Raw genomic sequence first — 27,688 nt, forward strand, 5'->3', positions numbered from 1 at the left:
TGTAAGGTAATTGTAATTATAATATAATGAATGTAATAAATGCTGCTGTAATACAGTGTTAAGTGACAGAAAATTGCCAAGTACTAGAGATACATTTTTGCCTTTAATTAGAGAGAAGCAACCATCTAATTTATTCTAGCTAAATCAGAGATGTAATTTTTGAAGTTAGCATCAAAGACCTCATGATTTAACCTTATCAAGCATACTACTAATAATAATTTTAAGTGTACTTACATTAAGCAATAATAGTGGCTTTTCATTTTATTACAGGATAATAATTTGGTTTTAGGGTAGATAAACCAGGAGATGGGAGGCCAAACCAGTGAACTGCAGAGTAACATAATATTATTATTAACCCTCTGCTACTGCAACCATCATTGAAACTGATGTTCTTGAGCAGAAAAAGCTTGTACCTAACGAATTTTAAAACAAACATTTTTGAGGCTTAAGAGAGTAGAAGCTGAGGTCATAGTGAAGATTTCAATATGCAGTACTAAATCATCCTGATCTGCTGAAAGAAGTCACTACTACTGCAATTAGTAGGCACTTGAATGCATGGAATAATTTCCTAAACTCAGAGCATGCTTCTAAACAGATAAATTAAGCACTGCTTACTTTATTTTTTCTGATGAGGCCTGTATGACTCTCATAGGAGTAAGAAAAGGGGAATGTGGACTTTTTCCATTTTTTCCTATGGTGTTTTAAAAATAATGGCATTGTTTCTTTGCTTACTCACTAGAAATGACAACAGAGATATAAAAATCTGCATGATATATTGTCTGACGCTAAATTTGTGCTATAGTATAATGTTGCTTCTCTTGGTAAATCTGATTTGAAATCATTCAAGCAATGGAGATTCCATTAAGTAAATCATGTCACAAAGTATTAGACCTCACTCCTCTCCATTTCTAATGATGAGTTTCCATTTGTTTCAAATGGTATCGCTCTTTCTGGAAATACCCTTATTCCCACCCTGACATCACCCTGAAAATATTTATTCTAATGATGTCAGTCTAGCTCTTGCATCTATCTTTTAATTAAAGCTTTACCCCAGACTACCACTGAAGTAAAACTTTACAATGAATTATGATTATTGCCAAGGTCTTGGGGGACCTCCACACTGCAGATGATTAAGAATCTCAAAGTGCATTTAACAGCTTTCTTGCTGAACGGCTTCACAGCACTGCACTTGGATGGGTTTTCCTGTTGGGTATTCTGATCACAGACTTACTCCAGGCACCTACACCTTACTATTTCAGAAACTCAAAAATTTTTCCAGAAGACAACTGTCACTTGAAAAATGTCACCGCTAGCAACATTGTCATTTTGTGCATCAGCTGCAAAAGATGGTCATCCAAATTGTTGGAAAAGAACGGGAAAATTTCCCAATTCATGCTATAATTTTGATTGCTTTTTTCTTCAAAGTAAATGTTTCAATCTAGTAAACATCCTTCATTCCATCCTGAAAACAGAAGATTCTTTTATACAGTTTCATAGTTTTCTTAGGAGTAAAAGTCCAGGAAGAGAAAAAAATAACTTTCCAGTATTAAAACACTTGGAAATAATGAAGAAACAAAGCAGTTTGGGCAAGAGAAAAAGATTTCCATAGAAATCTTCAGATTTCTCAGAAATGCAACCTTATCTCAGAAATTAAAGGACATCTATTTTCCAGAGACACTAGAAGGAAAAACAATATTGTGAGACATAGGTCAGTCAAGCATGACTCTTTGCTCCCCTGAGACAGAATGAAGTGAAGATGGCATATACCTGTTACCATAGAATCATAGAATCATTTAGATTGGAAAATACCTTTAAAATCATCTAGTCCAACTGTAAAAAAAATTTTTTTAAATGTATCCATGTAACTCACAAGAAAGAAATTCCAGTGAGGAACTAGACCTACACAAAGATACAGACAACTCACCTGAGCTTTCCACAGAGCTATGCAGAGCCAGCTTGGTTGCCCTGCTGTATCCTACCTGGCCCAGCCACCAGACCAGAAAGGTGCAGGTCATCTCTTTATCCAGCGTTGTCATGTGTAACAGTTCTCCAGGCTCCACTGATTCCTTTAACTAGATCTATGCTAGATATAACGAGAGCTTAGACATCCACACATATACAGATGCACGCATGTAGATGCCTACATTTTGGTGTCTTACTCCTGAAATAAGTTGCATGTGAAAACAAACAGCAGAAATATAAATGCCCCTTTTCTGCAGTTTTGGTATTCCTGCACATCCAGATGCTGCCTGGTGAATTTTGGGCTTCCTTTTCCCCCTTCCTGTTAGTTGTTTTTTTTTTACCACAAGTCTACATCTTTCTAGGTTTCTCTGCCCTTCTACTTAGTTTTATCTCTCCCTTCATTTGTCATTCTGTTTAACTAATCCTTCTAGCTCATAAAACCAGTAACAGACACAGGCAGAACTCACTAATCTTCACGGTAAGGGTACTACCTGATTGCACACTCTTAGTAATATCCTGGAGTACATGTAAACTGCAGGACCAGGAGCATTGACCTGCTCCCTCGTTCACACATGCACTGTGCACTGAACTTGTTTGGGGTGGGAGATTCTGTAGCTTTCTGTAGAAGCTATTCATCATGTAACATACACAAGATCAATAAATGTGCTGAATCAAATAATTCAGAATTCATTCTTGCAAGGTGCATCTCAGTAGACACTTATCAATACTATCTCATTCATTCATACCCTTTTTAAAAATAACTTTGCCAAGTTTTAAGTCCTGAAGTTGTCTTGCCACACTATATATTTCTTCTGAAACAGTACATAAAGAGCTATATTACTTGTGCGGATTAATGCCATCTATCCTAGTGTGCAGGATTTTGAAATCTCAGCATCAGAAACAAGCAAAATACAGTTTTCATGCTATTTATATTACTTTTAAAAGAAGATACAATATATATTCTATTCCACTCCATTACTTTGGAAGCAGTGAGTCTATGAAGTCTGCACTGGTGAACTGGTAAATTAGAAAATCAGAACACAACATATTTTGTCTCATACTCAAACTGCATTAAATGAACTTGAGGATTGTAAAGTGAAAATAGCAAGAATGGCTGAAATAATGAGATCCAGACCTGTCACACAAATTCTCAGGTGTTATTGCAGGGGTTTATTTTTTTATTTTAAATTACAAGGCTCATAATTTTCTTTTTCTTTTGGTAGTAAAATACAACTCACAAATGCATGGAAGAAAAAGGCAGCTTCCTTATCAAAATCACTTAAGTGATTTAGGAGTTGAAATTGCATTTTAAATCAGTAGAATTGAGACTTAAATCTTCACATAACTCAGACACTTTTGAAACATATAAAATTCGCATTTGGAAGGGTCAAGAGGACGAATTGCCAAGGCAGAAGAGTAATATGAAATTTTAAAGTAATCTTTTTATCCACATAGTGTGTTGAGTGAGTTCCAGTCCAACATAGCGTGTGGTCCTGTCTCTTTGGACTCATGTTACAAATATAATGAAAAATTGAATATAGAAATAATTGAATAATTGAATAATATATTATGAATTGAATAAAATAATATAATAACATCCTGGGTTTGAGTGAGTGGCAGAGGGTTTTGGTAGTGGAAGAGGGGGCCACTGCTGTAGCTTCTGGAAGAAGGGAGGGGTGGGGGGAAGGTGTTTTTAAGATGTGGTAATGCTTCTCAATGTCCTACTCTGTTAAGTAGTGTTGTTGTTAGTGTTTGTATTAAATTTATGTTATTTTTTTCTTCCCCTAATGAGTCTGCCTTTTGTCCATGACTGTAATATTTGAGTCATCCCTCCCTGTCTTTATCTCAGTTCCTGAGCCTTTTGCTTTAACTTCCTCCTTCCTAGCAGGGAAAGGGGGAGTGAGCAGCTGTATGGTGCTCAGTTGACCTCTGATCTCCTACCATGACAAATAGTAATTAAATAATCCAAATATTGAATAAAATTGGGTAGCACAGAGTTGATGCTCTTTCTGAGGGCAGTGTGAGAGAGCATACGTTGCTACTAGTGTTCCCTCACATGTCACTGAGGAAGAACCCATAATCTGCCAGAAACACAATGAAGTAACAATTTCTTCTGGCAGAAATAAATTAACTAGCTCTTGCTCAGCTCACATTAATAGACCAGAGGATATCTGTCTGAGTATGGGATGATAATAACTCTTTTATGTTCAAATGCCTGCATACACAATCAGGTTAAATTCACAAATTCCCTGAGTATAGCTACAGCTGTATTACAGAAGGGATTTTTAGTTTGGTCTTCCTCAGATTCTCTTTTCCTCATAACTTTTCTATCTTCCCTCATAACAGCATGCCTCTTACGTTTGCCTGAACACCTCTTGGCACTATATCTGAGGTTTCTTTTTTTGTTTTTGAAAACTGAAAGTGGCCAAAAATTACTTTTCTGTACAATCAAACTACTTTTTGAATTCAGGTTGAATTTGTTCAATAATATTATTTATAGAAATATTTTGAAAGCTAAATTTAAAGAACCATAGAAAAAGGTGGTGTCAGCATCTTGTATTCAGTGCTTCAGCGGTGAGCTAGTTAAACAGGCATGGGCAAAATTCCACCTTCACTGTGAGAGTGTTCAAGCCCTCACTTCAACTTTGTGCAGAATGGTGCAAATGAAAAGGATACCAAGTGGTCTAGTCCTAGATATGGGATAGTTTGTTGAATAGAAATTCACATGGAAAAAAAGAATAAAGTCTCTGCTTGATACAAAACCAGGATTTGAACTCATATACTTTACTTCTTGCATGAATGTCTTAATCACTAGCTATTTAGATATTCTGAGGCAGAGCCTTCACAGTCTCTGCTTATATATTTCCTTTTTGTATAAAAATACTTAAATAGTCATTATGCCAGACTGCATAAATTATTCCAGCCTGTTTGTTAGGCCATTTGCTTTGTTGATGAATTCCAGCCGATGCACTAGCAAATATGTAACAATTTATCTGAAGTGTGACAGAGTTTGTAGGAGGGACTGAAAGCACTTCCCCAGAATGTCCCTACAGCTTAGAAAGCTAGAGCACTCTCTCAAGAGAGCAATTTTCTCACTCTCCTTTTTTTTTTTTTTTTTGTTTTTATCATTAATATATTCAGAATTGTCTTATTTTGTGTCAGATGGAACATCTCTGAAGCAAATGAAATATTTTGATTCATTTTTGCAGTGAAAAAAAAATAATAAAGCATTTTAAAATTTTTGATACATACTTACAGCTGGTTTATTTTCTGAGTGCAGTTCAAAGAAAGCAGGGACCTGCACAGCCACGCCCAGAAGCCTGGTATCCTAGCTCCCATTCCCAAGGGCTCATGGTGCAAATAAAAATAGGTGGGGAAAGAGTTAAGAGAAGCATTTGCTAGAAAAGATGTCTTACAGCAAAGACTTGATTTCAGACAGAAAATCTGAAAATTCAATAAGCATGTTGTGGAATTAAAAACCAAAAGACTAATCAATTGCCTTAGTTGAAGTAAGATTTTAGAAATGTGTAGCGTGTTCCGGAATAAGTGTTTTAACAGTTTGAAAAACCTTGCACATTATCTGCAGTAACAGTAACTTTATGCATGCATTAACTTAATGAACCAACTAACAAAAACAAAGTGAGATTATTAAAGAGACATGTGCTAAAAGCAGGCAAAATGAGTTGCTTATGAAAATATCAGAGTTCTTTAATGATAGGCAGAGAGGCACAGATGCTGATTTGTTTGTTTACAAAGAAAGTGGTCAGTGGATTTATTGCTGGGTGACAAAAGAAACAGATTTGGTAGGATTTTGGGTATAAACCTTTAAGTATATCCTTCATCTCCTCTCTTTTACTTCCTTTTATGCCCTTTTCCTTCCTCTTTCTTTTTATTGTTCTTGTGTTTTTTCTTGGGTTTTGTTCCCTAAAGTTTGTTATTCACCCTTTCTGAAATGTTTGAAATTACTACTTAACTACTGGGCTGGTGAATCAGCTTGATATTCTTTTGGAACTTAGTTATCATTTTGCATCACTTTTTTTCCAATGCTTTGCTTTGTTTTTACTGTGCTTATGGGGACTTTAGTCCTCCAGCTGAAGTGAAGTTCTCTTCCTCAGAGATAAGCAGGAAAAGACCAAAATTTAAGCTTAGGGTCAAGATGTTTCACAAAACCCTTCATCTTCTGTGAATCACCTTTTCTTTGCAAGGCCTGGGTGATTTTGAACTTTTTGCTTTTGAAGGCTAAACCAACAGTCTTTCATGCTTGGACTACAGAGGTCTCATGTCACTAGATTTAAAGGAATTGTTTGCCCTGTCTTTCTCAAAAGCTTAATCTTATAGAACAGTAATCTTTCAGTACTGTACAACCAATCATAGTGCAGAATAAGTAGATTATAAATGAGGTATACCCCACACCTAGAACTTGGAACAGAAATTTTCTTCATTACGGGTCAAAATTACTCATGCCAAATACACAATTTTACTAGTCTTGTTTTGTTCCAACCTGGAATCAGAAGCACTGAAGTATACATTATCAGTAAACAAAACCATTGAAAGAACTGTTTTCCTTGGTCTTCTAGCTCAGTTACTGAATTAGACAGATCTAGTAACCTTAGAACAGAAAACAAAGCACCCCAAATCTTATCAAATCCCTTATATTGGAAGTTAGTCTGTGCAAAGGTTTTTTAAATGGTATCTGTGGTAATGCTGTTTACTTTCAGCATCTAAAAACAGGTAAGTGTCAAGGAAAGACTCTTCCACAAACAGATGATTTCTAGAAGACAAATGTAAAGTGGCAAGAAAGCTGAGGGAATCCAGAAGAAGACATTAAGGTGGAGAGTTTATGCAGATGTCTCTAGAAAATGTTATGTTAAGAAGGGAAGTCACAATGAAATTCACACAAACTATACCCACAGAATCAGTACCTGATTGGAAACTCCAAATTTTTTGTGGAATGTGCATTATCTCAGTATCTCATGTAAATATAAGCAAACAGAAGAATCATCACAAGAACTTCATTGCATATTACAGAAATGTAAGCCTATTTTGTTTCATGACATGCCTGCTCTTCTTCTGATTGTGAGAAAAATATAGAACAAATATTGCCATGAAATCAAAATCCATAACTACTTCAAGACTAGAGAATAAAATACTTTTGTTTTCATATGACAGAACTACTTGAGCTTGAAAAAAAAAATCATAATAGCTATACTTCTGCACTGTTATCCAGGAACTTTCTCTTAGTATTTTTGGTCACTGAGAGGAGCTCAGTGATTGTTCTGCAGTTTCTCTAGAGGTGAGTTAAACAGGTGGTTACAAGACTGCTATTTATGGGAGTTTCTTTAAGGCAATAAGCTTTTGGTTTTTCCTCAACTTTTTATCTCTCTACTGTGTTTTTCGCTATACTGAAGCCTGACTACTCAGAACAAGATCTGGCTTTCTATTTTACTGTTTCATCAACACAATAGCATATCTCTCTGTAATATAATACAAACCTACCTATGATTTACATCACCAGAACTAAAACTTAACAGTCCATGAAATTTATTGCATATTGTTTGATTCATTTGTATTGAGCCATACAGAACACAAATTAAATTGTAAATTTATCTCATATTGTTTTCAGAGTGAATGACTGGTCATAGTTCACATGCAAATCTGGAGCCGCAGTGAGAATTTTAACTGCTTCATAAAAATTAATGTCAGAGGTTTTCTGATGACTGCACCCATCTTCTCTAATGGTCTTATTTATTTATTTATTTATTTTTCTAGAACAAGCTTGAGCAAGTCAACCTTTCTTAGACACTTTCTGTAGCACTAATACAGCAGTTTATTTTTAGACCTCTTCCTCTTCTTCTGCTAAGTAGCATGAAGAGCTGACAATAAAACCAAAATATTTCCTTCCACTTAATAACATTAATTATGATGCTTCAGTTTTCTAAACATTCTCCAATCTGTTTAAAACGTCGTGCGATTCAGGAGTGTGTTTCTTGCTGCATACTTTCTCCTCTCTTTGTCTTCTTTGAAATTGTTGACTCTATCCAGGACCAGATAAATTTAAACCTGTCTCAGTCAAATGCTGGGTTGTTCTTAGGAATGTGCATATATGTGTCAGACGGGTGGGCAAGAAAAGGGGGAATAAGAGAAAAAAGAGGGAAAGTGATGGAAAGAGAAGACATTTGGGGTTTATTAATGGAAACAAAAAACAAGTGCATTGTTTCCTGAAGCTATCTATATATATTTGATACTGAGAAATTACAGGATGGAGCTCTTGCTAATGGCATGCATCCAGTAGTCAGCAAACACTAGCCCTTCCATCTCAACATATATGGGTTGAGCTGGTTCAGTCATTCTCAGATATGAAAGAACAGAGGGGAAACAATCTTCAATGCAATCATCTCTTAGGCAATTCCTGATGCATTAACACTAGAAACATGAAGAAAGGGCCTGGGCTGAGGAGAAGGAATTAGCTAAACTGGGCCAAGGTTTTCTTTACCACAAATTCTTCACAGCCTTGAAAATGTCACTTAGGGCAAGATGCACAAAGTCTATTTTGATGCCTGAAGAGAGAATTCTGTGTAATTCTGATGTCCGAGCATAAGGAACAGCATACTCAGTTACACATAGCACTTGTCCCCTGGCTGCTGCCAACAAATAGGCCTCAAATGTCAATAGATCGGAAAGATCCCTAGGAGTGATATTCTGGAGAGACTTATAACTAAACTAAAATCTGTAGCAATTCATTTGCAGAAAGGAGAGAAGGCTAGACTCTGCCCAAAGGCCAGGTGGTATCTGTTAGGTGTGCTCTCAGCACACTGAGGCTCCTTTACAGCACAGAGATGACACGGGTATTTACATTCCAAAATCACAGAATCGCCACAATCCATCTTCTGCACAGTAGGTTTTGTTAAATATCATTTAAATAAGATACAGAAAACTGAGTCTGTAGAGGGGTGACAAAGCTGGTGCAGGGTCTGGAGCACAGGTTGTACGGGGAGCGGCTGAGGGAACTGGGGGTGTTTAGTCTGGAGAAGAGGAGGCTGAGGGGAGACCTCATCGCCCTCTACAGCTCCCTGAAAGGAGGGTGCAGAGAGCTGGGGATGAGTCTCTTTAACCAAGTAACAAGTGATAGGACAAGAGGTAATGGCCTCAAGTTGAGACAGGGAAGGTTTAGACTGGATATTAGGAAGCATTTCTTTACAGAATGGGTTGTCAGGTGTTGGAATGGGCTGCCCAGGGAGGTGGTGGAGTCCCCATCCCTGGAGGTGCTTAAGAGTAAAGTCGACATAGCGCTGAGGGATCTGGTGTAGTTGGGAACTGTCAGTGTTAGGTTAATGGTTGGACTAGATGATCTTCAAGATCTTTTCCAACTTAGTTGATTCTGCAATTCTGTGGGTGTGAACAGGAATACTAACCATATCCTGCCCAAAAATGTGGCCAAAAAAATAGCAGTCATGGGCCTGGAAAAATCAGATAGGCTGACTCTGTAACCAGTTGTCACGATATACACTAAGGGCCAGGAAAATAGTGCTGTACTACCTGTAATTCAGGTAGTTCAGAACATTATAATCAGAAGATATTTTTCTACTGTGCTGAATCCAGACTGATAAGACTGCCAACTTTAAGGTTTGTCAGAACAGTGCAGGAAGCAAGCATCAAAATAAGGAGAGTGGATTACTGCAAACTATTACATATAATAAATCCTCAGAAAGGTAACATCAGATTTATTACTGAAAAGAAAATCAGAGCTTCTTAAAGAAAGTTTTCAAAATATATGCCTTTCCTTTTTTACTTATCTGTTTGCACAAGGATAGCTGTTTGGCATGAGCATTGAACCTTCTTTCTAAATTAAGCAGTGGCTGTCACTATATTATCTACTAGCTTAATTTCTTTATGTTGATACAAAAGCAGGATAAACAAGAGATTGTGATGTTTCATCTTTTAAAATATTTTTTCTGAAATTAGTTATATACTTTAGCATTATCAAGTGACTGTGTGACTAATTTACAGCTTCTCAATATTTTTAATGCATTTATTGCAGGAAATGGGAGGACTGAGTAATACTAAAGCTATTTCTTCTCTGGGAGGTGTAGTAGAATTTCAACTAGCCTCACTACTCAGCATAATCACTAAAATAAATGTGCGATATATAATCACATTTTTAGTTAACTCAGCACTTGAAATAACACAGCTCTCAGGAGAACCAACCATGATGAATATGCAGCAACTTGTTAATCTTTGCATTCTGAATACAACTTTTTAAAATTTTGATTCCTTCAGCTTCACAGCCACTTTCTGTGAAGGATGGAAAAGTGTTGCATCATACAGGTATCAAACATTTGAAATGCATATTAAGCCTGTTTATAGCTTAATTCGCTACAGGCAGAGACTTTGAAAAATCATTAGACTAGGTAGATATGATTTTACTGAAAACACAATTTAGGTCAAAGTAATAATAATTACAATTGTTGTTCTTATTAATAATTATTATTAAATAATAACTATCATAAAATAATAATGCAATAATTGAATTATTTAACTACCAAGGGCTCCAATAAATTATGTAAACAATCCCACTAATGGTGAGACAAACAAAAAGATCAGCCCAGTACTCAGGCTCATGTATGGCCCTGTTTACCAGTATAGACATAGTTTTGTCTGGAATGTCATTTCCAATGTTATGACAGATTTGCAGATAAGCATTGTCATGTAGTTTTCTAGACTAGAGCTTGCTAAGCCATGTTTACCTACCTCACGGCTCTATGAGGTAAGTTCATAAAATGTAAGTGCTTTTGGGTCATTAAATTAAACATTATTGTACATGATTTTTTAGTAGAAACTTAGTTTATATATTAAAGATTATCTGGAAATTTATTCAAAAATAATCCTCATTAGGATAAATTTTATTTTAAATTTAATTATCAGAAGTTTTGAAGAGGACATGAAAATTTTGGATTGAGATTCCCTTCTACTGCTCAGTGCCACTGTGGGCACAATAAGTGCTTTAAAGGATATTTCTAAGTGTTTCGGTTTTGTTCTGTGCTACTATTTTTTTTATCCTTTCTTTTTCAGTCCTCAGTCTAATGGGTAAACGAGTAGTCCACAAATATCACAAAAGGACTTCCTTATATATAAAGTTTCAAGACACTGAAAAAAAATGTATCCACAAAACTATTGTTCTAAGAAAAGAAATACCCACTTTGAGAAAAAAAAGATAAGACCAAGGAACTGTGGAAACCGCAGACCAATACCTGCAATGTCCTCATGCTCAGAAAGTTAGACACATTCTAAATACATTAAACTAGCTGTGCCAGTCACAGGTTCTCTCTGCACAGTAGGACCAGCACATCCTCAACAGCAGAAAATTTGGAATTTCTGGACATTTCTGCAACTGCTGCAAAAAACATGGGCAAGTGTCTCAAGTGCTTTCTACTTCCTTTTTTTTTTTTTCCCCCCATGTGGATAGGATTTCCAAACAACAGATCCGTGGATGTTTTCCACAAGGCAGAAGGTGTGGAGAAACCTGAGCATCCTGATGAAAGTCTGGTCCCAGAGTTTTCTTTTAAAAATGTTCTCTCAAAAAACAATGGGAGATTTGCTACTCCACAATTTGATATTTGACTAGAGAATTTTCTAGAAACATAAAATGTGACTAATGAGATTTTTTTTTCCCAGCCTTTTTTGTTCATCACAGACCAGAGAAACTTGGCTAGGTTTATTTAGTGTTTCCACTGTCTTTTGCTCATAATTAAGACCTTTCAGCATTTAACAAGACTAGAATGCATTGGAAAAACAGTACATCTCCCCAGAATAATACTATGCACTCTTAATTTCCTCTGTAAAATTACTCACCTACTTCAATATACTATGTCAGTTAATTATTCATAATATGTGATTTATAATTTCAAGAAAAAAAATAATAGTAGGTAGATCATTCAGACCAACAAGATTATTTTCATTTACAAATAAAAGTCTTTCTCAGTAATAAAAATTGGTCATCTACTGGCATTTTATACAGAAACCCTAGGTAATTATATTGTCTGAAGCAGCATATAAAAGTCTTTTCAGTACTTTGTTAAATGTCTTTGAATGCAAACGTGTATAAAACCACATTTTTAGAATATAATTTTTAGACTTTGATTATTTGGCACTGAACTGAACTACAGAGACTTAGCATCTGGGAGTAGCAGAGACTAAAAGTCAGCAGGGTACCAATAAGGGAAACATTTAATTTAAAATTATTGATGTCTAAGGGGATTGTGTGTGTTCATGAGACAAGCGAATTGAGAAAACAAAATTCTCAAACACTGCCTTTCTCTGAGCTCATACACAACATTAATTTATTAGCCAAAATCAAATTGGTAACTAATGTTTGCAGTGTTATTTGGTGCAAATTACCGCTATTATTTTATTTCAAGTAATTAAAGCAGATTAATATATTCAAGTAAACATAAACTCATTTACTTTTGTTACCATGGAATAAAAGTTTAAGACAAAGGAGCTAATAAATTAAATAACTGCAATAGTCTGCTGTGTCTCATATGAAAACTACTTTTTGATCTCTAACAGAAGGCAGAATTGTAATACAAAAGCCACCTTGCATAATTTCACTGCTGTATTGTTTAAGCGTTTAGAGGGATGAATGCTGTATGTCTAATAAGGTGATTACAAATCTCTATTTTTAAATTCATACTATTTAAAATATTTTACTATTGCTTTTCATAAAATTAGAAATGCTGATAAAATTCAGTTCACAAACACATAGTTCTGAGACATGAAACATCTTACCAAGATAAAACAAACCTACTAGGGAAGCAGAAGACCTGTAATGCAAGGCAGATCAAGGCAAGAAGAAATAGCTTAATAAAAACAGTACTGTTCTTTAAGAATTTTTAAAGAAAATGAGCAGTAAATACTTACACTCCTACATCTTTGCCAAATAATGGAGCCCTACGACGAAGAGGCATCTCTGCACAGTAAGTGATTCAGAAGAAGTTTAGTGATTCCAGCTGAGGTGAAAGAAAGAGTACTCTTTGCTCTGTCTACTAGAAGAGTGGAGGAGGCAGCTGAGATCATTTTAGAGAGGAAAATATTTTTTTTTTTGCTAAAAAGGTATAACAGCCAAATATAAAAAGGTAACTTCAACACTGTGGAGACTATCTGCAGGAACATATTGTTTCCTGCTTCTAAAAACTACACAAGGGAAGATAAATAGTGTATCTTCTGGTTTAGGTTGGACAAAAAAACAACTAGGGATAACTTTTGCTGAAATACATAAAATGAAATTAAATTATAGATAATACATTCATACATACATACATACATATATACATAGCAAGACACCAAAATTGGCAGGCTTTGACAATATATTTGTACCTCTTTTCATTATAGCTATCTCAGTACTCCTGATCTGTATTTATCATTTGTCAATCAAATAACTGACAACGGAAACAGAAATTCTAGTCTTTCTTTTGGGCTACATCCACCATGTAAAACAGTGCAGTATTTGCCACTGAAGTTGTCCCTTCCCTGCTTCCACAAAATTCCCAGCATTTACAACCAGAAAAGCGTAACATTTTTCAGGCAGGCAGAGGATAAAATGGCATACAAGTCCATCCCAAACCAATATCTCAATCAAAGGTAGAAGTTCTTTTTTTCCTCTTTTCATGAACATCTTTGCAAGATACAGTTAGCCCCTAACCATTTCCATGGAATGGATTGATTCTTTGGCCAGAATTCTGCAGTTTTTGACCTCCTGAAGAGATGAATCTGACCAAGATATGCTTCAAGCAGTGTTGTGAGCCTGTTCATTTTTTAAGTCAACACACACACACACTTCATGCCTTGTTGGAGGTCTGCCACTGTTTGTTGTGTGCCGCTTCTTAAAAACTGTTTGTTCATTAAAAAATGTTATCTCCAGTAACAAATTTAAATTGGCTGAAGCTTCAGTTATACACTAAGGTCTGTAAAATTTGTGGTTTTGTTTATTTAGAAGAACAGTTATCTCAATTTGTAACATCAGCTTCCAAAACCACTTTACTGTTCATTACAATTCTTCTGCTTTTTAAATACCCTTCATGCAGCCATGACTTAATATGGCCCTAATGAATACTTGTATTTTCTAGACTGAATGCCCATTCTGTTTCATGATGCACTTTTGTATTTTGTCTCCTTTGTTATTCAAATGAACTTCTGATAAGTGATGAATATGAGCCAGCATTTAGTTTTAATTAATTGCATGGGGCAATCAGATACGGACAAATGACTGTGTGATGTCTACAAAGCTTATGTATATATATATCTCCTTTTTTATATTTTTCAGACTTAAATATGCATACAATGCACAGAACAGGGCTCAATTCAAATATACAGCAATGTTAATAAAGATCTCAGTAATGAGCTGGTACAGAAAATGAGGCATTTATTATTCTATAGACATCCACAGCTCTTGGATTTTTTTTTTTACATCAGAATGCAGCATTCTGAAGCTAGCTTAAAAGCTAATATAGCAAATTGGCATAGATCTGTTCTCATTTATTACATTTCAGTAAGTGAGAACAGATCTGTAGGAATTCTTCACATATCTAATTAGATTTGCTTTTCGCAATGTCTGTGGTGTGTATCCAGAGCATTAAATGAACTGTTGCCATCAAGCTTTGTTAACAGGACACCAGTGCTTTATCTGTCTGATGCATTCTCATGTTCACATTTCAGCTTCAGATTAGTTTGAGTTTCTCTATAAACAAGTTCAGCTTAATTTAGCTCAGCAGAATGTACCCAATAACATCATCTTTGAATATGGCCTGTACTGCCATTTGAGGTTAGATACTATATTGAAGTCCAAGCACAATTTTCACAAAACAATCTTTGTAATGAATGCTTTGAGATATTAATTCTTGTTTATAACAAATCTTCAACATTTGATCTAAATATAAAGAGACAGGATTGCTGCTGGGTTGTTTGAAGTTCCACGAGAGAAGAAATTAGTCTTCATGGCAGTGAGCAGTAGAAAATAGTAATAACAAGATCTCTCAGTACCATTTGACTATACGTTAATGAAAGTGCGAAGATCTGGAGAAAAGTGTCTTTACAACTCTGAACTATAGGTGGGAATACAAAGAGACCTGATGAATGAAGGGATAATAGGAATAGAAAATGAGGAAACTTGAAAAGAAGTGAAAAATACATAGATTTGAAATACAGTAAAATCAATTAAAAAGATGTAACCTAAAGAAGAATAAGCTTTTCAGTGATAACATTCAAAGTTTAGTTGAGATGGAAGTGTCCTGAGCTGCATAGTGACAGTTAGAATATAGTGCTTTTATCTTAGCTGGTTCAAAAAAATGTGTGGAATGTTTCATTTTGCTTCAAAGTGATAAAATATCTCAATAGAACAGCTTATAAAAGCAGTCTTGTAATTAATGTGAGCTGATACCAAGCTGCAGGATTATAGATTTACCTATTTCTGGTTTCCTCTATTCCCTCTATCCCATAGAAGGGGAAAGACATAAATGAGTCTCTGCAAATACTACTGAAAGATGCCCTCTGGAAAGGCTGTGTCCATTTAAGAGATAAGAAATTTATTATTTGGGGATCTGATGCCACTTGAGCTGATGAACTGATATTTTAAGTCAAGCATGTCCAATACAATGAGGAACACACACAGGAAATACAGTCTTTGCCCCATTTCCACAGCCAGCTGGTACTTTTGTACAAGAAGCAGGTAAAAGCCTCTCCTTATTGTGATTAAAGCACACATGGACTGAAAATATATCCTCCAGGGCTTATAACACTGTCCTTCTTGCCAGTAGCCTAAACACAGAGAATTAAAAGCTGTAAGCCACAGAGAAGAAATATTTTTTTTGTTTTCCTGTCTCTTTTTTTAGCAATGCATCTTTAGAGGTTTACTGCTGAAAAAGACATACAAGAAATTTCACTGGAGATAATCTTAGTGATATCAAAGAGAATATTTTTGTTGAGTAAAACTGTAAATCTGATATCAACATTCACAATTAAACTGAAATTTCAAAAAAAATTTGCAACTAATAATAAATGATAGAGTTGTCTGAACATTTTGCATCAACAAAGCATGTTTGAAACTAATAGCATTCTCTGAGGAAAAATGAGCAAGAGAGAAAAGAGGTGATTGGTGACAGGCAAAATGGCTTCACTAAGGGCAAATCATGACAAATTTAGCAATCTGCTGTGACTGAGTTACAGTGTTGGTGGATAAAGGTAGAGCAACTGACATCATCTACCTGGACTTGTGCAAAGCATTTGACATTGTCCTTGTCTCTAAATTGGAGACACATGGACCTGACAGATAGACCACTTGGTGGATAAGGAACTGGCTGGATGGTCTCACTCAAAGAGTTACTGTCAATGGCTCTGTGTCCAGATGGAGAGCAATAACAAGTGGCGTTCTTCAGGGGTTTTTATTGGGACCAGTGTTGTTTAACATCTTTGTTAGCATCATGGACAGTGGGATTGAGTGCACTCTCAATGGAATCCTTTTTAACTGAAAGCATGTGAGAAATCACAAGTATATCCAGACTGAATTCCACAGTAGGATGTTAAATGATTGATGTTGAGTAATTTGGCTGCAGAACAAGATGTGTTGTCGGGGTTGGCCACAGCACCTTTTTTCATTTCCCTGTAAGGCAAGCCTGTTATTTAAGGAAATAAATGGCCAAGGGAACAGCAAGGTTATACACCACAATTAATAGTATCTTGCAGGTCCCTTGGCTCTTTTAGCTTGCAGACTTTTAGCTTGCAGAACTTCATGCTTTGTAAGGAAGAGAAAACATTTATATTTGCAAGGCATGCTATGAGAAAATACAACATTTTTCTAAATACTGAGCTCTTTCTCTACTATTGCTATTAATAGTTTTCTGAGACATAACTAAAACTTGTTAGCTAAAAATATTGCAAAAAACTAACAAGTACAAAAAATATGAAATTTTGCAGGATATCACAATATCAATAACAATCATGAGTATTTAGTGATTAACCTTTGACTGTTGGAGTTTACCTTGACTCCATTGTTCTGATATATGAATATCATCCAGATTTTTGTGTGCTTATCTTCAGACTCACTCTGGGATTACAGTATGTCTTCTCATATTTCCTTTAGAAACGGAGACACTGATAATTGAAGACTGATTCAATTATCCAAGGTCACAGAGGAAGGTAGAATTAGACTTCAGGTTTCTGTTTGCCCAGACACTGCCCAGACTCATTCTTCCTCTTAGCCATCAAAAGGACTGAACAAAAACATTTATGAGTATACTCATGGTGTAGCATGAGATAGTTATGTGATAAAAGTTCATCTGCACACTCACAAAGGAGCATAAAAAGACAGTGGAGAAGGTGGGGAGATCCCAAACAATACCCTGACCTAGCTTGTCCCAGGGCCATCACAGGAGATATCAACCCAACAATGACACATCTCAAGAAGCCCAGAGGAGTACAGGGGCACAATGGCAGCAACACAAAATTAGGATCTCCAAGGAAGGAACATATTGTATGGGCCCCTTTCAGGGCTTTCCGAAAAGATCCTCAGCCCCAGTGTCCAGGCATGAAACCCATCACTATGAATCACTGGGACCAGCTCTCCATATCACATTTAAGTTGCTGCCTGGGGGTGGAACACATGATGGGATGCAGGGGAAAAGCATTTTAGGGTTGCACAGGACTCCTTATGAGATGTTTGGGGGAGCTATCCAAGGCAGGAAGAGGGAGAGACTTAGGTAATTCAGGGAGGAACAAGTGTGGCATATAGAGGGGCAAAAGAATAAAGAGGGCTGGTCATATGTAAATTGTGGCTAGTTATTATGCTTGTCCCCCTTTACCTTGTGCCTGATAGTAGTGTTTAGCAATGTCCAGTGTTCCTAGACAATCTAGGTTTGATATTTGAAACTGTAGCGCACATTGCTATCCCTAAAAGATTATTTCCATCCGGAAGTTACTAATTCATTTAAACATGATGTCTCATCATCAACTCAGTTTGATGCTTTTCTAATATCTATAAATTCACAAGTTTGAAATACATATCTCTATCTGACATCATCCAGGGATCAGAGATTTCATACTTCAGCATGCACATTTATTGCAAACCAGTCAAGAAGTGGGAACAAGAAATCATGGAACAGATCTTCCTGGGAGACATATTGAAACGTATGAAAGACAGAGAGGTGTTTAGAGACGTGGCTTCGCCAAGGGCAAATTGTGCCTGACTAATCTAGTGACTTTCCGTGATGGAGTGACAGCATCAAGAGCAACCAATGCCATCTACATGGACTTCTGTAAGGCCTTTGTTATGGTCTCCAACAACATTCTTACCTCTAAATTGGAGAGATATGGGTTTGATGGATGGAGTGTTAGATGGATAAGGAATTGGCTGGATGACCACATTCAAAAATTTACAGTCAGTGGTTCAATGTCTTTGCGAAAACCAGTAATGGGTGTCCCTCAGGGGTCCGTACTAAGACCAGTACTGTTCAATATCTTCATCAATGACATAGTGGGACTGAGTGTACCCTCAACAAGTTTGTGGATGACACCAAGCTGACAGGTGCAGTTGATACGTTTGAGGGAAGGGATGCCATCCAGAAGGACCATGACAGGCTGGAGGAATGGACCCATGAACACCACATGAAGTTCAAAAAGACCAAATGTAAGGTCCTGGGCTGAGCAAGCCAATATCAGTATAGTTTGTGGGATGAATTGATTGAGATCTGTCCTGCAGAGAAGAACCTGGGGATACTGGGGGATTAAATATTAGATATGATCCAGGAATATGTGCTCACAGCCTAGAAAGCCAATTGTATCCTGGGCTGCATACAAAGAATTGTGACCAGCAGGTTGAGGGAGATGATTCTCCCCCTCTACTCCACTCTGAGACATCACCTGGGAGTACTGCATTCAGCCCTGGGACCCCCAGCACAAGAAAGAGATGGACCTGTTAGAGCAGATCCAGGGGAGGGCCATGAAAATGATCGAAGGACTGTAACACCCTCTGATCAGAAGACTGAGAGACTGGAGAAGAGAAGACTCCAGGCAGAGATCTTACTGTGGCCTTTCAATACTTAAAGGAGGCTGTGGTGGTCTGACTGACTGACCACCAGGTAGCCCACCAAGCCACTCTATCACTCCCCCCTCCTCAACTGCACCTGGGGAGAAAATATGATTAAAGGCTCGTAGGTCAAGATTAGGATAGGGAGATCACTCACCAATTACCATCACAGGCAAAATGGACTTGACTCAGGAAAATAAGTATTTTATTGCCAGTCAAATCAGAGTATGATGATAAGAAATAAGAACAAATCTTAAAACTCCTTCCCCTCACTTCTCTCTTCTTCCTGGGCTCAACTTCAATCCTGACTTCCCTACCTCCTCCCTCTGAGCAGCACAGGGGGAGAGTCAATAGAAGTTGTAGTCAGTTCAAAATGCATTGTCTCTCCTGCTCCTTCCTCCTCACACTCTTCTGCTCCAGTGTGGCATCCCACCCACAGAACACAGTCCTCCACTAATTTCTCCAACATGAGTCCTTCCCATGGGCCGCAGTTCTTCAAGAACTGCGCCTGCATGCGTTCTTTCCACAGGGTGTAGTACTTCAGGAATGGACCACTCCATCGTGAGTCCCCTGTAGGGCCACAGGTCCTGATGGATAAAACCTACCTCAACGTGGGCTCCTCTCCACAAGCCACAGGTCCTGCCAGGAGACTGCTGCAGCACAGGCTCTTCATAGGATTATGGCTTCCTTCAGGGCACATCCACCTGCTCTGCGATGAGGTCCTCCGCAGGGTCACAAGTCCTGCCAGAAAACCTGCTCCAGCATGGGCTCCTCTCTCCACAGGTCCTGCCAGGATCCTGCTCCAGTGCAGGCTTCCCACAGGATCGCAGCCTCCTTTGGGCATCCACCTGCTCTGCTGTGGGGTCCTCCCCGGGCTGCAGGTGGAGATCTCTCCACCGTTCACCTCCCTGGGCTGCAGGGGCACAGCTGCCTCACCATGGCCTGCACCACGGGCTGCAGGGGAATCTCTGCTCCGGTGCCTGGAGCACCTCCTGCCCCTCCTTCTTCTCTGACCTTGGTGTCTTCAGAGTTGCTTCTCTTACATATTCTCACTACTCTCTCCCAGCTGCCATTGTGCAGCAAGTTTTTTCCCCCTTTTTAAATGTTATCACAGAGGCACTACCACCATCACTGATTAGCTCAGCCTTGCCTAATAGCAGGTCCATCTTGGAGATGGTTGGAACTGGTTCCATCCAACATGGGGACAGTTTCAGGTATTTTCTCACAGAAGCCACCCCTGCAGACAACCAAAACCTGGCCATGTAAACTCAATATAGGGGCTAAAAAGAAAGATGAAGAGATACTTTTTACCACAGCCTGCAGCAATAGGACTAAGGATAACAATCTTAAACTAAAAGAGGGTAGGTAGGTTTAGATAGGATATAAGAAAGAAATTTTTTTACAGTAGGATGGTGAGACAAAGGAGCAGGCTGCCCAGAGAACTTGTGAATGTCCCATAATTGGAGATGTTCAGGGTCAGGTTGGATGGGGATTTGAGCAACATGATCTAGTGAAAGATGTCCTTGCCCACAGCAGAGGGGTTGGACTAGATGATCTTCAAATGTCTGTTCCAGCCTAAACCTTTCTATGATCCTATGATTCTATGAATAAATATATCTGCAGCTGGGTGGGATGGAATTTCCCAGGTAACTAAAGATTATCTAAAATACTAGTCACAGATGTTGATATAAGAACTCTTAGTCTCTTATTAGACTAAACTTTACAGTCTTAAAGTATGGATTGACTGATGTCTCAGTCAAAGAAGACTTCATTACAGCTATACCATATCAAATATTTAAATAAGCCACACAGTTTCTCAATTTAGAAGTTAAAATTGTTATAGCATGCCCATGACAGACCAAAAAGTATATCATGAAATGGTTTCTCCAAATAAGTAAACATTCGTTTCATGCCTGAAACTGAGATATTGAAATGAGCTGTATTACTAACAAAGCAAAAATGAATGTCAGCTAGGATCAGAATGACATCGACAATCTTCATATAAATGCTAAACAATGAGGCAGAGAGTATTCAAATGTCCACTTGGCACTTTCATGAGCCATTGGCTATTTATTCCTTTTCATGAGAAATATTAGTCACATCTTTTTTCTTCAGTTATTCCAGCACAGCTCTCCTGAAGTAAATGTATTTGTACAGATGTAAATCAGATGAGAATTATGGAATGATGTAAATCAAAATATGCATCACCCAACTGAAATCACCATACTGAGATCATCAGAAATATATTGGAGAGCAGCATTAGCTAAGATTTTAATTTTAACATGCTTTAATAGATTGAAATCACTAACAGTGTGATCAATAATACCCTATGCTAATTGGTCATATTTTTATATCAAGAAGGAAATCATCTGTGGCCAAATAATATGCAGTCTAAATCATGTGTTTATATTACAGTAACATGAACCACAATACAACTGTCACTTACAGTTTCATCAACAAAGGAAAATGCAAAATGTTTGTTTCTTTAAAATTGTCAAATTATCTGGCTAGTCTCGGAAAAAACATTTAAACAGGAAAAGCAAGAACATTAAGCTTTAATACTCATGCAGACTAAGAAGTACAGATGTCTCTGGGAAAATTCTCTAAACAGCCCTGAGACTGGACCCCACAGGAGTTAAGACAATCTTAACAAAATAACTAGCATATACATTAAAAAAAAAAGCCAGGATTAATCTTGAATTCATATTAATTAACCATTTCACACACACTTAAGTCAAAAAAGTAAAATGTTTGTTATGTATTACAATGAGCAGCCTTGAATTATAAGCAGTACCGCATAGGGTTGCAGAGACACTGCAGTAAATCAAGGCAGCTTGATGTCATAAAAACTCAGAGGTATATTTATAGTCCTGCTCAAAGTTTCTCTTTTTACAAGGTAAATTGCATGAACCTTGTGAGATAGTTCTTGTTTAATTTAAAATAATAGATATTTGAGATAAGGGGGGAAAAATCCCAACATTAAATCATACAGTCAATGCCAACGTCAGCACAAGATTGCTTTCTGCAATATATCCTCCAGAGTTTGAACTCCAAAGCTGGGTCTCTTACTGTTTCCCTGTAAAGATTATCACTCAGAATAATAGATCTTACATTCAGAAAATATTTTCTGGAATTCTTTTGACTGCTTCGTTTCCATTGCTTCAGGCCTGATTCCTTTTATTTAAAAAAAAAAAAAAAAAAAAAAAAAAGCCTAAATTCTACCTGGATTGTCTAAAGATATGTTGAGTGACCTTGAATAACTCTGGAATTGCTTCTAACTGTTTAAGCAGTCCTCAGCTATAAGGAGAGATATTTTTGATATTTCTCATGTTGATGTCATAAGATTTAATTAATTATAAAGGTGTTTGTGTACAAAATGCTCTGGAAATAGTGCTATTAATTATTGTCTGGTATGGTGATTTTTTATATCCTTTTTATCAGCCTAAATAATCCCTTGCATTCCTTCATGGTTATACTGTTCAAGCATTTGAAGACTGTTACCTTATCCTGCTAAGTTATCTGGCCAAGCTATCAACATTCAGCTCCTTGAACAGCTCCCTATAAGTCAATCACTCTACCTCTCTATATTCTTTCCAAATCCCAACTTTTATTAGGCATCTGAGAGCACAGAGTAGGGATTCATAGGTTTGCTTTTATACTTGCTTGAAAACATGTTCCATCTTTATATTCAAGCTTTATTCAACCATGAATTTCAGACTTAACAACAAATCTGTCTTTAACTGTCAACCTATGTTATATATAATTCATGTGGGAAGAAAGATTTACACTATGTCAATGGTAATCAATGATTTCATGTTTGAATTGTACACTTCAATATATATTCAGTCTTGGTTTTGACCTTACCAAACTATACAAGTGATGCTTACCAACCTGCTCTCTTCTTTAAGCTGAGCTGCTATGGCAAATGCAAAATTCCAAGAAGTACAAAAACAGAGGTTTATGTTTCTTTTTCAAGGATATTACCTTCTTCAGCTACCCACTAAAATCAAAGATTCTTTCTTTTTCTGTTTCTTTTAGTTCAGGGGTAAAAGCAATGAGCTAACATACTAGGTGATTTCATAGGGCATATGTCAAGTTATACCAGTAAAGGATGTGTCCTTACTGTTACTGACATGGTCCCTTGACAGACATCAAGGGAAGAGCTCTCAAGCTATTGCCAAAATGCATACATAACTGAATGAGCAGTATGTGGGTCCTGCAAGAGAAATGAAAGGTACTTTGGATTAGAGGATGAATGTCAATAGAGTAAGTGCTCCTCTTCTGATTTTTCACTGTAAGGTGGTTTAAACGCCTAGTCAATTAACACTAGAAGGGATAGATTGATAGAACTTTAGAATCTGTTCACTTTGAAAGAGCTAACAATGGCAATAAAAGGAGATGGAACCATCACCACCAAGTTCTTACAGCAGTACTCTGCCTTGTGCATTTTTTTGTGAACAAGATTAACTTAACTTCTCACTAATTTTTGTGACAAATCAAGTGGCAAGCCACCTTAGCAGAGGACAAAGACTGGAAGCCTATGGTCAACAAATCTGAGGTGAAACATTTGCCTAAATATAGTCATTTATTGTTATTTGAGATGCCCTAGGGCAATTAACCTGGTTGGCCATTGGCCATTGTTAGGTGTTAGAAGCATGAGAAAAGCAAAGCAGTGAGAAATCTGTAAAACACACATTTCCTTTACACAGGTTGCCCAGAGCAAGCACGGGACTGGATGGAGGTCCAGTGGTTTGTGTTTGTCATGGTGCCAAGGAGGAATATGAAGTGGGGTGTAGGCTGCGTGGTCCCATTCTTTCACTCATTTCAAGGACAGATTTATCTCCTACTCTACCCTTTTCTCTCAGGGGATGATTTTTGTAGTAGCCTGCTGTCCTTGTTTCTCATCCTCCCTTTTTTCTTACAAAACCCAGCTGCACCTCTCACATTGAGCCGACCTTGTTTCTAATCCTCCCTTTTTTCCCCCAGAAAAACAGCTGTACTCCTGGCACCAAAGAATGTGCTGTGTCATTACTCAAAACTTAATGGCTTGACTGCAGTCCCACCCACTCACACATACAAACTAAAATAAATACCACCCCAAGTTTTTACTTAACTTGGAGGGATGAAAATCTGACACCAAATTGCAGGGACAGATCGGTGGGTTTGTGCTCTTGCCCCCCCAGAAGGGACACCTTTTGGTAAGATTCCCTCAGCTATGCTGAGTGTATACCTAGGAACTGAGTGTGTGAGATTGCGATCCTTTTTTCTTTTGTGTAGTGCTATATAGCCAACCTGCAGTTTGTGCATTTACCATAGGCAATCTTAAAGAACCTGTAGATGTTGCATAACAATAAATTGTATTGTTTGTGAATCTGACTGCTTCTCTTTAATGCAACCAGACTTGCAGCTTATTGGGCTGGTGTGTATGTCTGGGTCAGACCTATGGTTCCGGCTCCAATTGGCATACCTATTAAGTCCAGCTGCCCCTAACCCCTCTAATCTCTGAGGATTGGCTAGAATGCAAGGAGATTCATCTCTTACCAGATTAATTCATCACCTTAAATGCAACACCAGTCTAGGAGGCACAGGTCCCACAAAGTCCTATGACATGTGTACCAGCCCTGTTTGGATGCCTCAGACACCATACAGTATTTTAAATGTCACTAGATGACAATGTGCAGGCAATTGAATCATCAAATGGATGGAAAACAGAGCTGCAAACAGGCTTGAAGCCTGTGAATATCCATATTGCATAAATGAATATACATCTCATTCATTTAGGCAAACCAGGCCATAAACATTCCTATTGCAGACAATGGCAGTGTTCCCGTTGATTAAACTGTGGGGGAATCTTGCCCTTAGATGTGCAATGAATATTTAATCAAACAAACTGGACAACAGTGAACACCTTTGTGTCTTTTGATCCACTCAGGAAAGATCTTCAGCTAAAGGCAGCTTCCATTTTCTGTGAACTAGGAAAAGGAGGCTGGCTTCCTATCATATCTAGTTATCATTATTGTCTTTTTCTTTCTCTTCAGCTCATGGCATTTCCTACTCTTACCCTTTTCATCAGGTTTACTGTCCCCTAAGCTAAAAGCACATACTGTCGATGTTCAGTCCCATTTTCCCTAGCTTCTCGCCAGAAAAATGGCAAAAAACTTTACAAATCTCCCAATTTTAGCCTTTCCTGATGGTTCCAGTTAAGAAAAAAATAATATTTGGGAGCAGTGGTCTTGAGGATTCTCTGTTACTTTCCTCACCTCTATTATTGTGTATCTGAGAGTAATTTAAAAATTCAGAAATAGTAGTAAGTAGTAAGAAATAGGAAGTAGTAGCAGTAGCAGCAGCAGCAGTAGTAGTAATGCTAATGTAGTTCAGTCTGCTTCTGGAATCCTGAAGCATAAATTTGGACACTGTTTGGAGAAAGCAAAAGATAGTGAACACAGGGAAGAGGGAGAAATTATTGTCTTCCTTTTTAAGGACTGAAGTGGAACAAATTAGAAACAATTTGAAACTACAGAGATCATTTCAGTGGCTAACACTGATAAATGGGACTCAGAGTCAAAACCAATCAAAGACGACTAGCAACGGTTAAACTGAGGTTGTGCTGACCTTTATTTTGATGTGTTATGCTCCGCTGACTTTGTGGAGGAAGGGCATTTCAGACAGAATTTTCAGCAGGGTCACTGATTCGTATTTGTTTGCTGGGCTGATATATTACTGGCTATATAAATTGTTTAGTGCCACAAGTATGATTATTAGCAGCAAGAACAAGAGTGACCACACACAGACTGGCAAATCATTATTTATCTCAAGACTTAGCAAAATAAAATCCTAGACAATTCATTTCAGCCTTCACTTAGACCACCCTTATTTTGAACAGTATCTCCTCTTATTCTGAAGACACAAAGCACAGGGAATATTTGTTTTTCATAGGACAAAGCCATTGTTCATGTCTCAGACCAAAATGACAGCATATAGAGTTATGAGCGATGACATTATGGAGACAGTCTGATGAAACTGGCAGTACTCACCACATATTGAACATGCATCAGCTGTCTGTGCCTGACAGTAGATAATCAGTGGGTTATTTTTTTATCATTACTCAAATTTGCCTTAGTCACTTTCCAGTCTCTTGTTGTTGGAAACTCATTCTGTACATTTTTTTTTAACCTTCCAAGTCTTTTAAATATATCACAGAAACCTGCAGAAGGAGGAACACAGAAGAGAGAACAGAGGAAGAAATTTGGTTTGGTTCCTGTAACAGACTGAAATGTTGAACTCTAAAGCCGAAGCTGATGAAATCTTTCTATTGTAAAAGCTTGTTTATGGGAGACACAGTGAAATAAACCTATAACTGAAAAAACAATCAACCCCGAAACTTCCAGCACAGAAAAATTCTGCCAACTGTAGTCCAACTTCCAGATTTTGGAACCAGTCTCAATTATGTCTATTCCATTTTAGATTCCATGGAATAATTCAGGAAATTTACAGTAAATTTAACACTGCATACTAGATTGAATCCACAAGTACAATCACTCCTACAGAATTCTATTTGTTTGCAACAGAGAGTTTAATCCATATTAAATTGCATAGATAGGTTAAAGACCAAATCCTTTTCAGATGCTTTTCCTTTTGTTTCTAATATGAACCCAAATTTCTCAAATAATTTTAACAGCAACTGGAATTTATTTGGCTATAACAGAATTAAAATGGCAAAATATAAGATTTATTTAGTCAAAAAGCTGAATCATACATGAGCACCAATATTAAAGATCTTAGTCCAACAGTAAAGACAAATTTTGGGGACATCTGTCATGAGCCTGAGGGAAATTTCACATTAGCCACATTAAACTCCTTTAATTGTCTAACATAAGTGCATTCCAGAGCTTCTGTAGCTACGGCCTTAAAGTCATATGCAAGCACTAGAAAGAAATAAAGGGCCTTCGGCAGGAGATGCAGAACACAAAGATAGATGTCTAATATTATGCAATGTAAATGCCTCTCACAGTATTTCTTTTTTTTCCTTATTTTCCTTTTCTGAACCTGACAGAATATAGAATAACCTCATAGTGAGGACTCCAGTAAGCATGGCCAAATATGATAATCACAATTTCACTGTACCATTACAGTCAAATAAGTACCAGAACCCAGTGTGCGATACAAGATTTGGCCCGTGTCATCCAGGTGGTTGGAGCCCCAGTAGACCTCAACCAACATGAGAGTGAGTTTCTCTGTGCTGAATGAGAGGCCTGCTTCCTCAGAGGTGTGGAAGTATCCTTGCATTTTGGTGTGAAATCTGGCCAAAACTACAATTGCAGTGATCAGGAAAGATAAGCACAAAACAGAATCACCCCTATGAAAGTGTTTCATTGATAATTTGTAAAGAGACAATACAACCATTTAGAAATTGTAAACAAAAGTGAAAAGTGACTTTTACTGGAGTTAAGTTGTCCTCTTGTAATTCAAAATGGAAACATTGATACTATATGCAGGAATATCATTACACAGAAATGCAAGAAATCACAACTGTCAGATTTTTGTTGGGATCATTTTCTCAGAATTGCCTACAAAAAAGGTAGAATAAGCTTCTGCACTTTAACTTGGGCTGCATGGATTGCCTATGGTGTGAGTACAATGACTGCTAGAGATCCT

This window comes from Athene noctua, chromosome 2, assembly GCF_965140245.1.
Source record: "Athene noctua chromosome 2, bAthNoc1.hap1.1, whole genome shotgun sequence".
Lineage (NCBI taxonomy): Eukaryota > Metazoa > Chordata > Aves > Strigiformes > Strigidae > Athene > Athene noctua.